At 37.4% G+C, this 12,855-nt stretch overlaps 1 pseudogene; it reads right to left on the bottom strand.

The window, feature by feature from the left end:
* Positions 1 to 6,542: 6,542 nt before the first annotated feature.
* Positions 6,543 to 7,854, bottom strand: LOC137398447 (uncharacterized protein F54H12.2-like; annotated as a pseudogene).
* Positions 7,855 to 12,855: the final 5,001 nt, after the last annotated feature.

Below are 12,855 nucleotides of genomic sequence, written 5' to 3'. Positions count from 1 at the left end.
GCGCCTTCTGGTCTGTGTAGATCTGCTCAGGTAACCCCAGGTAGCAGAAGACCCGCTCATCCAGTGCGTTTGCGACCACCAGGGCAGTGGCGTCTGGTAGTGCCAATGCGTCCTGCCATCGAGTGAAGTGGTCGGTGAGGACTAGCACCCACTTGTTCCCCCTAGGCGTGACCGGAAATAGCCCTACCAGGAACACGGCCATTTTCTGCAAGGTTCATCCAATGCAAAGCCTTCTTTTCCTCCCGACCGACTTTCTCCGTCTATGCTTTGTGGCCTGGCACTCCTCACAACTCTTGATGATCCGTCTGACTGTGTATGTCAGTCCGGGCCAGAACCAAATTAGCTGGATGCAGCTTATCGTTCTTCCCACCCCAGAGTAAGTCAGGGCATGCGTTTGCCACACTGTGGTTTCCCACCTTTATATGCGTTCCCACCTTTACATGGTGTTGCACGCGTTTGCCACACCTTTACCTTCCCCGGCCATGCGGGGCATGGCAGGGGGGCAGATGGCGCACGATCTGGCATGGCCTTGCAGTGCCATGCGTGCTTACGGCATGTCATCCTGTCATATGTGCAGAGAGCCTCGCATGTGCCGCAAGACATCTAGCTATCTGCTTCCGAGTTCCAGGTGTTCCAGAACGTGTTTCAGAACGGTGTTCCAGAACGTAGCGGAACTCCACCAGGATCTTGAGCAACCGGGCTATCTGGTTCTTATGGTTCCTTGCTCCTACATAGCCACTGGAGTCAAGCGTGTTCCCTCTGTAAGATAAACTCCTCACCATACAGATAAGGTTGAAATTGCTTAACTGCTTTGAATACCGCAAGCAATTATTGTCGGGTGACACAGTAATTGCGTTCCGAAGGAGTGGGGGTTTTGCTGTAGTAGGCAGTGACTCTCTCGCAGCCCTCCTATATTTGGAACAGCGCCCCCTCTCCACATCTGCTGGCGTCCGTTTCCAGGATGTACTGCCTCCAGGGGTTCAGGTAGCCCAAGATCGGAGCGATGCTGACACTGTCTTTCAGCTTGTTGAAGGCAACCTGTTTCCTTTCCGTCCATTTTCAGGGCTCTCCTTTTGCAGTCAGCTGGTGCAAAGGATGTGCTATAGTGGCAAACTCCAGGATACACTGTGGGTAGAAACCGACGGTCCCGAGGAATCCTTGGAGTTCCTTCACTTTGCAGGTTTGACCTCTCCGTGACTGCCTTTACCTTCTCGGGGTCTGTAGAGACTACTTCCTGGCTTACTATGGGACCCAGGTAACAAACCTGGGGTTGCAAAAATTTTCATTTGGACACTTTTAGTTTCAGTCCGGCCTTGTGGAGTCTCTGGAAAACGTCTTCCAGCAAATGCAAGTGCGTATCATAGTTTGGGGCGATGATTATGATATCATCAAGATACAGTAGCAGCGTTCTCTAGTGGAGGCCATGTAGAACACGTTCTATGAACCTTTGGAAGGTGGCTGAGGCTGACGTCAGTCAGAAAGGCAACACCTTCCACTTCCACAATTCGAACTGTGTGAAGAAGGCCGACCTCTCCTGCGCTTCTTCACCCAGGGAGACCCGCCAATAACCGCTCACCAGGTCGAGCGAGCTGAAGTAGCGGCTGTCAGAAAGGGCGTCCAAGCTGTCGTCGATCCTGGGTAGAAGGTGGGCGCCCTGCTCGATGATGGCACTCAAACTCTGGTAGTCTCTGCAGAAGCGCTACTTCCTATCCGTTTTTTGGACGTAGAATTCACGCAGCAGCTGATGATAGGATAGAATAGCCCGAATTTTGCCCGGAGGGCATTTAAAATGACCTCCTAGTCCTCGACACGCCTGCAATAACCAACCTGTTTGCCCAGTGCTTCTTAAAGGTGTAACTGGGTTGCTCCTTCAGTTCACTGGTTAGCGTCGGCTACGTCTATGAAGCAAGCAATGAACTATTGCACATCTCCATTTCCGGTGTACTGGGGATTTCTGAAGCGCAGTGTCAGTTTCTGCGCCTTTGGCAGCAGTAATACCCGTTTTAGGGCTTTGACTAGTCAGTCATGTCTCGGATCATAATTTTGTGCTCTCCTATTGGCTATGTTTGGCTTTCAGCAGGTTTCTTTTCCCTTTCTAGAGTAGTGCCTATACTGAGTCCATGGCCGTCGGCTCCTTTCTGGGTTTCTACATGTTGCCAGAAGGTTCTTCCAGTAGGAGCAACGCTGCTTCTTGAGGCAAGTCTTGTCGGAGCCTTCAGTAGGTTTCAGCTCCTAGAGCACTGCCTCTACTGGGTCCGACACTGCAGGGCTTTCTACAGCTTTCTCTGGGTTTCTTCCTGTTGCCAGGAAGTTTTTCTGGTAGAAGCAGTGTCAGCGTTTTTCAGACAGCGTAGTTCATGCAGAGTCTATTAATCCTGATGAAAATGCTGTGGTAGAGTTTTTGAGATCGTCAGAGATCCCACCGCTGCCATCAGTGTAAAGGTTTTGTGCGAGCTTCACTTTCCTCCACTAGTACACGACCCGGTGCATGAGTTTATACATATATTTTCTGCTTAGTTCATAAGTTGTACAATAATGCTCAAGTAACAGGGAATGAACAGGCCCAGAACAGCTCTGCTCTCTAGCACAAATGTTCAGGCTTATATAGCGGAAAGGCCCCGTCTCTTGTTCTGCTTTGCTGGGCTTGACTGGGCTCGGCTTTGGTTTGGCTTGGCTCTAACCAGCTCGGCTTGGCTTGGCTCTGACTGGCTTAACTTTCACTTCATTATTCTGCCTGACTGAGTACATCCCAGCTCGGCTCAGCTCAGCTCAGCCCTAGGTTCAGCTCACAGTGGATCACATTCCACCACAGTATGGGTCACATGATCAGATTACGACTAGATGATTACACCGGGCTCAAACAAAAATGTAAAGTAGTGAGCTATTGTATTTGATACATGCTTTCCAGTTTAATCGGACTAATACTAATAAACTAGTGCTACGAGACATTTTAGATTGAACTTTTTATTGGCCATTAATTTTATGCGATACCATCACATGTCAAAACAATAATCACAATGTTTGATATTGCCATCACAATAAAAAGATTCCAATCTATGGCCTTTTCATGATAGCTGGTATTAACTGTTCATTTTTGAGCTCTTAAGAGCTTGTAATCACATTTCTACATACTCTACGGGATGAATTTATTCGTCGAGTCAAGTTCCACGCAAAAGGCCTTTTTTCATGTATATCCGCGGACTAATGTATTCGCGGTTGAACACAACCACTCTTTATTAAGAGTTAAATCTATTGCGGCTAGCAATAGAGTTAACCCTTTGCACACGCACACCACATGTTTCGATTTCTATTTAGCTTGCATCTTCGAGTCGATCATGCTAAGATATAAAGTTCTTGCTGCGTTCAGAGGTTTTCACAAATCTTCATCAATTTGGAGGTCTTTGATAAACCAACCACTGGTGGTAAGTAATGGTTTTTTTAAACCATTTACTGAATTAATAATTGAATCTTACTTTGGTTCCTTTCTGTCGAACTTGCTGTCATCTTAGTGCTAGGTGTTGAAAGATGGTTCTTGTATAACTTTAATTCGTTGGTGGTTCAGTAATAAGTTATTATTGAGGACTAAACTTCTGATTAAATTGTATTCACACAATATTATTCCATCATTGTAAAACGGATAAGGAAAAAATAAGGAATTGTGGTAATGCAGAGCTATCGCCCTCGAATAAAAACAATATGCAAAACTATGCTTGTTCTATAAAAATTGGAAAAACTGTAATAGTATTTGGTGATTGTCTCGTCATTACACAAGAGTGAAAAACTCTGAATAATATCAACATAGTCTGCTTATTACAATCACAGTTTGAGTGAAGGTGTGAATTGTCTGTTGAACACTTCGGTAAAACGCAGATTATTTATTTTTTCCATCCTTACCGCTTTGTTACTTGTTTCAGTTAGAGAGAGATTTTTCATCATACATGGAGGCACAATGACTGCAAGGGTGGTATATCTCATTCTTAGAAGATCACCAATCGTTCAAGGAGGTCTTGAAATTTAGGTAGAAGTGACCGCAGCTGCCAACGAGGAGATTATATCCCTTTTAAAAAAGAAACAAAAACGCTTTCACGAGCACAAATCTTTGGCCAACCGGCAGAACTTTGCAATAGTAAGCCACAAGAAGAGTTTTGATGAAAACCCCTTTACCAGCCCGGTAGTATAAAAAAAGTTGCCTTTAACATCTATCCAAGACAGTGACAGCAATATAGACCTGCTAGTACCGAAATAACTAGTCAGAGAGCACCATTACAAGCTAGTATTTACTATCAAGCATCAAGAGTATCAGTAAAATTTTATTGCCAGACAGCCGCCATATGGGCTAAACTGTTTTTATTTACCCAGTCATTAGTAGTATAGTAAGCCATTTTTCGTTATGTTTACTAGGGAATTTGTACAGGCTTTTTCGTTATGTTTACTAGGATCTTGTACAGGCATTTTCGATAAGTTTACCAGTATCTTGCCCATGCACTTTCGATAAGTTTACCAGGATGTTGTACAGGCATTTTCGATAAGTTAGCTTGGTATTTGTACAGGAATCCTCCTTAAGTTTAGTTGTATACCGTAAACAATCTTTATATTTCAATCTATATCAATAAGATGTGTCAGGTATATGTAATAACATTGGGTACTAGGCTAAACCTATTTCGTATAGACACTATTTTATCATCTTCAAATAGGAAGTTCTCATGGTTGTCATACCTATTCGATACACTAATGCATTTTTTTATGGTTTACCAAATAAATATAAATATGACTGTCGATAAGTTTACCAGGATCTTGCACATGCATTTTCGATAAGTTTACCAGGATGTTGTACAGGCATTTTCGATAAGTTAGCTTGGTATTTGTACAGGAATCCTCTTTAAGTTTAGTCGTATACCGGTAAACAATCTTTATATCTCAATCTATATCAATAAGATGTGTCAGGTATATGTAATAACATTGGGTACTAGGCTAAACCTATTTCGTTTAGACACTATTTTATCATCTTCAAATAGGAAGTTCTCATGGTTGTCATACCTATTTGATACACTAATGCATTTTTTATGGTTTAACAAATAAATATAAATATGAACAGTCATATTCATTTCAATTATAATGCTTACGATGGCGTCTAACATAAGACTACCCAGTCGTAATGAGCCAACAAACCCTAAACCTATGGCGATTGTGACTCCATCATTTAGATCAAACCACCCAGTTGCTATAGGCACAGGTGAAGGACTCGAATTCGTTCTACCACCAGCGTAAGTGTTTTATTTTAATCATTATTGATTAACTACTTGAAATATGTTATCTATATAGAATCACAGATACATTTCAGCTCGTAAATTCTTGTTCTATAGAAATCCTCCGCTTATCCGCACTAGTATTGTTGGAGGACGAGGAATGCGACTCATTCCCAGAATGATGTAAGTGTTTTATTCATGAGATAATGCATTATATATATATATATATATATATATATATATATATATATATATATATATATATATATATATAGAACTATTCATTCAGATACATATCAAAGCATAAATTTTTGTTCTACAGTGGAGGTAACCCTGACGCTTGGACCCAAGGAGGCTTAGGCAGAGGCAGAGCAGTCATGTAAGTGTTTTTATTCTAATCCTTAATAATTAATCACATGAGATATATTTTTGTATATCAAACTATTTGTCCTATAGGATTCCTCGTGGTGATATGGTAAGACCAGATATACGTCCTGGTGGAGATAGACCGATAAGACCTGATACATAAGTCTTTTATTCTAATCATTCTCAATTTATCTCAGGAGATAACAGATCGTATATCGAACTATTCATTCTATAGAAATATTCCTGAGACTCGAGTGGTTACTCCGGATCATCCGTTGTATTACCATCTGTTAGAAGACCAAAGGTTACAGGTATGTTACATATATTTCATATGATAAAAAAAATTAAATATAGAGATGACTGTTTACACAATATACAATATTCACTGCAAAACTGAACTTATTTGTGACAACACAAAAGGGAAATCAATAATCTTCAAAGATTTAGTGTTAGCGTTCAAAGTATCTTGATATTTATTCTTAGTATAGTTGAATACTACAGCATCATTTGTATACAAATCTCCTTCATTGTTTAACATGTATGTGATATGTTCTAATGTAAATCCTCTAGCCATATGCGTAATAAAAAATCTTACATATTCTCCGCAGACTGTACTGATAGGTGATCGTAACTTGATTTCATTAAAATGCCATTCTGTACAGTTCTCCAGTACGTCTCCAAATTCAGGCATATTATACGGTGGATAACTAAAGCTATCGAAATAAAATCCCTTTCTTTCCTCAGTTTTCACCACAGCTACCCAGTGTTCTCCTTTATGATAATGAGGCTTAGTGTTTATTACCATTGCGCAAGGAAACTTCAAGGCTGATATAGGTATCATATCAATAGGGAATACTCCCAGAAAGTTTAAATCTTTTACGAGATCATCCGAATTAAGTATTGCGTAGAGTTGTTTGCTATCCATAATTCTTAGCTGTAGAAGTTTGGTAACACTGTTCTGTTTTTATCGATCTTTATAGTTGCATCAAACTCTGCATATACGATTACGTTGACTAGAACGTTCAATCCTCTGTCAAACTTTGCTTCGAATCGAATGTTTCCTTTCTTTAATACGTGGAAGCAACCATCATCATCGAGGCTAGGGGTCAAATCAAACGCTAACAAAGAATACCCATGGGCGTATTCAGTTCTATCGATTCCAATACCAACATCTTTAAACGCCTTCCCTGTACTTTCTATTAGTGTAAAATAATTTCTAAGTGTTTGATCATGTTCAAAATCACTAATCAATGGTTTTTGAGGTAACATTTTTCCATCGACTAATAAACTGCAGTATTTTAAATTCTTATGTTGGAAGTTGAATGGATTGAATTCATATTTTCCCTCAAAACTTTCAGCATCTACAATTCCTACGACTATTCTCTTAGGCAAAATACCACTGAAAAGATTCTCCTCTTTACATGATAAAGATCCCGCTGGTATATTGAAAGATTTCATGTTAACCCTTCTAAGAGGATACGGAGCGAGCTTTAGATGTTTCTCTAAGTTTTCAATGTGTCTCATTTGAATTACATCATTTACTTTAACTTTTCTGACGTAGAAAGAAGCATTAGTTATTTTAAGTTTAAATGATGAACCACTAGGAGCCATAAGAATTAGATTATTTGGGTTTTTTTAACAGTGTAATTTTCAAGTCTACTCCATTCAGCAAATGTCTATTTTGAAAAAATATGTCAGAGTGAATTTTACCAATAATCTGAACTACTTTACTTTTTGATGTTAATACTTTTCTCTTTTCCAGACCTAAATTATTTCCGTTAAGGGAGTCCATTTGCCCTGCTGCATCCTTCACAAACATTGACATAGTAAGTTGTGACATCTTTGACTCATCACTGTGAGAAAGTAAGGTTTCAATCATAGATCGGTAATGATAGAGGTTTGAAGAATCTGATATCAAAACATCATTTATCATCACATCAATTTGTCGAAAAACTGCCTGTCCTATCAAATTGACAGGACCTACGTTTGCATCATCTGGTAAATCAGTTCCATCAGCGTTTGTTATTTTTATTTCTAAGTATAAATAACTAGAAGACAAATCGATATAATAATTTGAATCTCCAGAAACAAAGAACTTGATAGGAGATTCATCTTGTAGACTCGAAGTAGGTATATGTTCAACATGCATTCCCTCATCTATAGATGCTTGGGTGGGATGATTAGCAAACAAGTCTAGCTCTGCTTTAGAAGCCAAGCAACTGTTCTCGAATGAAAAATACATATTGATCGTGAGAAAGAGATATGTTAGGTGTAGAAGTTATATTGATATACTGAGGGAAAGATAGACAACTCAATTTTATATACTATTTATATTTGATCCATTTGAATAACTTTGATTGGTTTTTAGGAGACAATGTCTCTTTTTTTAGTTAATCGAGGTCGTTTTCGCTTACTGGTTCCTTTTTTCGTACTACTGATTCTCTTCCTTTTTTTGTTTTTTGGAATTGACGATAGCAAATAATTTGTAGATTTATTAAATAACTTGCTACCCGCAAATTGAGCATTTGTCTTAAGAGATTATTTTAGGTTTTTACCCTCGAGTCCATCCCTTGCTACATTTATTACAGTTTCTAAAGCGGTTTTAGCTAGACCTTTAGCTCCTTGTTTTATTACAGGGAGTACGGTTTGTAACATGCCAGCGAATATATTTCCTAAACCATAGCCTTTTTGAAATTTTGAACCTATGTATATCGGTACATCACTACTTCCATCTGACTGATTGTACATCTCCTTATATTGTTTTGCTACATTTGCAATGTCAAGCGGACTTATCGACATCTTTGTTATTTGTTTATTAAATCGCTTCGCCTAAAGTCTAGTGTACACACTGTATGCCCATAGAGAAATGAAACAACTTCTCCAATGTCTGTGCATATATAGATTGTAATGGTCTTAACATTGTTTTGAGAAACAGGGAGATATTGTATATTTTTAAATTCCGTGCATTGATTAATCCAATGTTGACTTTTTACAGGTACGGCTCTGAGAAGAGGAGCTTCAACATCTCCTACCGTTGTATATTTAGCTATATTACAATAAACCATGAGATTAAAAATACTCTCAACCCGAATAGGAAATGATCCTGATAAAATGACTTGCTTTGAGATCTCTCCTCCGTTTGGATCTCCATCTGAGATAATTTCAGAGCAAAACGAACTAGGTAAATTGACTTCATGTGAAATGTTTCCACTATCAGGACATAGACCTGATAGAGATCTAATATAATCATTGATTTCTTCTGTTGCATATCCTAGTATATTCTCCAGATTTTTACTGAATTCAAAAGATATATCTTTGTTAAGGGTTAGTCGTATTTCACAAACTCTTTTGATATCATTAAAATGGAATGAAAGCAACTTAGAAGTCTCATGATCGCAATGTTTTATGATTTTGTCATTCAAATGTAATATGAGTTCTTGAGGAGATTCATAATATCCATCATCAACTAAGATTTTTGTAACGATTTTATTTCTGACTATGGAGAAGTTTGCATTTGTTACGTTGTACCATGATTTGGTAAATTGAATCTCTGTTAAACCAAATTCCCATCTACCATTTGACAAATTGATTGATTGAGGTAGCTGAACTGAAAACTTAGCAAATGTATTGTTTGGATAGTTATCCATAGATGCGTTAGAAGGTACTACGACTCTCATTGTTGTTTGAATGAAATGTAAAAGAGATTGCATTAGTTTTTATAATTTGGGATTATATCTCGTTTATCGATGTAAGAGTTAAAACTAAAAGGATAGCCCAACCATTTTACAAGAAATTGTGTTTTACCATTTATTTTTCTCTGTCCTATTATAGATTCAATGCGATATGCATTATCCTGTTTGTTTACTCTTTGTAACTCAGGTTCATACCAAGTTCCTTCGAGCAGATTTCCTGAGCTATCCTTTAATAAATACACAGGAAGATCTGTTTTATGACAAAGAGCGATTGTGAATATTTCTTCACTCCATTTAGGTAAATATCCTTTAGAAAATACAGTACTATATTTAGAAATTCTGACTGTATCACCTATTGAATATTTAAAATGCGACTCTGGTGGTGTAGGCTTGTCTGGGTTGTAAATAGTATGCCATATTTCCTCACTGTTTGCACCAGATACCTTATTAGGTAATAATCCAAGTGTAGAATGAAAAGATTCGTTGTATGATGAAACAACATCATCCAAGACATCTATATATCTGTATGAATTAGTGTGTGTGAAATATCTAAATAACTTTGATTTGATAGTTCTTTGCAATCTTTCAACAAGAGAAGCTTTTATTTCTTGATTATTAGTGGTATAGTGATGTATGTTGAATTTCTTAGTAATTTGTTTAAAATGATTATTGAAAAATTCACCACCATTATCCGTTTGTAATTGATCTGGTGGTGAAGTATGCAGAATCATTTTCTCAAAGGATCGAGCAACCTCTGAACCAGATTTTTATTTTAGAGGTGTAGCGGCTGCTACTCTACTGAATACATCAATTTTCAATAATATATACTTATAACCGTTGTTATATTTTTGTAACTTTGATAAATCAGCCAAATCCAATTGCCATAAACTATCAATTCCAGACACCACAAAAGTTCTCCTTGGAAACTTTTTTCGCACCGGTTTATGTAAAGTGTAGGTGTCGGATTCATTTAACCATTTTTCAATCTTAGTGGGAGATACTTTTGATTTTAATACTTTGGTAAGCTTTACTTTTCCTGTATACCCTGCAGGGTTTTTAACATTATAGTAGGTTTTCTCCAAAATCCTTTGTTGATTGCCCTTTTTTCGATTCATATTCAAGAATCGTGTTCTTCCCAATCATCAATATCATTCATTCGTCTTCGACGTGTTGATTTGGTCTGATATCTTCGTGGGCTAGGAGTTGATTTTATAGATCTTGTTTTCTTTTGTTGCTCTGTTTGAGGTTTAAAGGGTTTTGGTAGAAGATCTGCGAACAATTTCCAACTGTTCAGTTCGTTATATTTACCGTGAGGATTCACAGCTTTATTGAGCAATTCAGAAATATTACTTCCTGGAATTTTCTGCCCATGTATCGAAACTGTTCCCGTACTAGTATATTGTACATCATTTTTCAATGAGGTTAAAAGCTTTTTTGCTTTAGCCTTATATCGATGATCTATCCTCGCAAATACGTTATAGACCGATTTTTTAGCTGGTGTGTCGTTTGATGTTGGAGCATTCTTAGTATCACCATCGTCATCTTTTAATTCCTTCGATGTTTCATCTTCTAACTTCCTAGAATCGGTCTCTTGCTGAAGGTTAGTATAGTTCTGCGGTTCGATACTTCTCCTTTGAATGTTTCTCGTTACTGGTGTACTTTGAAATTCTGTAATTGCTTTATTATATTCTGTTACCTTCTCAGACTCAGATAGCTTAGGATTGTTAACTATCGCTAACATCATTTCATCTAGTTGTTTCAACTCTCTCTCCTCTATAGGTTCCAGTCTCGATTTAGGAGGATGTAATGATAGTAGCTGATCGATATTGTTAGAGTCGATTAACAGAAATTTCCTAGCTTCAGAGCTCATTTTCTTTTTTTCTCAATAGCGCTAGCAACTACTGGAATTATTGAACCAATGAGTGGAGCTAGTAGGCTCGTTAGAAATCCTCCTTTCTGTATAAGTTCGCGCTTGGATTTTTGAGTCGTAGATTTTTTAGCGATAGCTCTGATGTTCGTTTTATATTTCGCTAGTCTCTTCTTCTCTGTAGGGGATAGTTTTACTTTGCCTTGTAATACGTTATGACAAATATCTGAAATACAGCCAATAAATTCAGGTTTAGCCGATTTTACTACCGAACGAGTTGTATGTTTATCGCAATTTGTTAGGAGTTGAAGCGTTGGAATATGCTTCCTAACTCTTTTAGTCATGATCTGTACTGGTTAATGTATACCGTTCAAATGGTAAGTTCATGGATTTTGGGATGTAAAAATAGGTCTTGTTATTAGGAAATATAGACGTTCTTAACCTCAAACAATCTTGGGTATCTTGTTTTAAATCAATAAAGAGATAACCGTACGGTACAGAAGTAGCATCTTTAAACGCATTGATCATAAATTGAGACTCTCTTCTTCCATACATTTGCCTAGCCAAAAATGTCACTTGATTTACATCTCGAGGGTTTCGAAATAATATTAAATAGCTCGAGTTGAGATTCATCGTTCGAATATGTTGATTTTTATGAAATATATTTTGTGTTAGAAATACAACGCTCATATTTCTATGGTGGACAAATTTTGTAAATATTTCAGACATGTTTTGGTTGACCTGTTCCATCATATCATCATATATGATCAATTTTCTAACTGAGGTATCGAGTTCATTTATATCAATCATTCCTTCATGAAATATGACATCTCTAAATGTGTTGTAGAGGGGTTGATATTCTTTATAACACAGATAAATCTTTTCTGGTGTAGGACTTATCATTTTCTTTCTGGAAGCTAACAAATCTGCAACCCATATCGATTTGCCGGCTTGACTCGGTCCAGCAACTATGGCAGAAAAAGGATGAATCATTGGAAGTGTCATGATACCAAATAAACTAAAAATGGTATGTATTTAATATATATAATGTAGAGATTCCAATTGTGAACGAAGCTAGTAAAGCAATCAAGTTCATCTTAGCTTGAGAATGAGTGGATGATGTTTTTAAACGCATATGTATGCTGTCAATGAAAGGATTTATGTTACTGATCTTTCCTGTTGATGCGTACAATTCGCATAATCTTACAATAAAATAAAGGATTGTTATAAGATTTCCTTCGGATGATTTTGACTCCAATATACGGTTTGATACTATTTCTGCGAGTTCATCATGATCTTTTCTTAAAGATAATATCGCAAGTTGTTTAATTTTATTTTTTTGTTCGTTGCTTAATAATTGTATCAAAATGTTAAGTCTGTTCATAGATTTATTCACCCTAGTGTCATGATAATAAACATTAGGTTTTTTTACTTTAGACCAAACGAAGAAATATAAATGATCAGCTATCGATTTGGTTATATCCTTAGCGAGTGCCATGGTTGATACAAGTAGAAAGCTAGAAGAGAAATAACTGAAGCGTATATATGCAATGTATTATATCTATATCATATGTACAAAATATACAAAATCATGTACAACTTATACACAATTAGCCTATAAGTGGGTAGGGAAAGTTGTTACTCCATCATCAGCTACCTTTCTTTTTCCGTATAGATAATTTAG

The sequence above is a fragment of the Watersipora subatra genome, chromosome 6, assembly GCF_963576615.1.
Source record: "Watersipora subatra chromosome 6, tzWatSuba1.1, whole genome shotgun sequence".
NCBI lineage: Eukaryota > Metazoa > Bryozoa > Gymnolaemata > Cheilostomatida > Watersiporidae > Watersipora > Watersipora subatra.
This window is presented reverse-complemented; position numbering and strand designations above follow the sequence as displayed.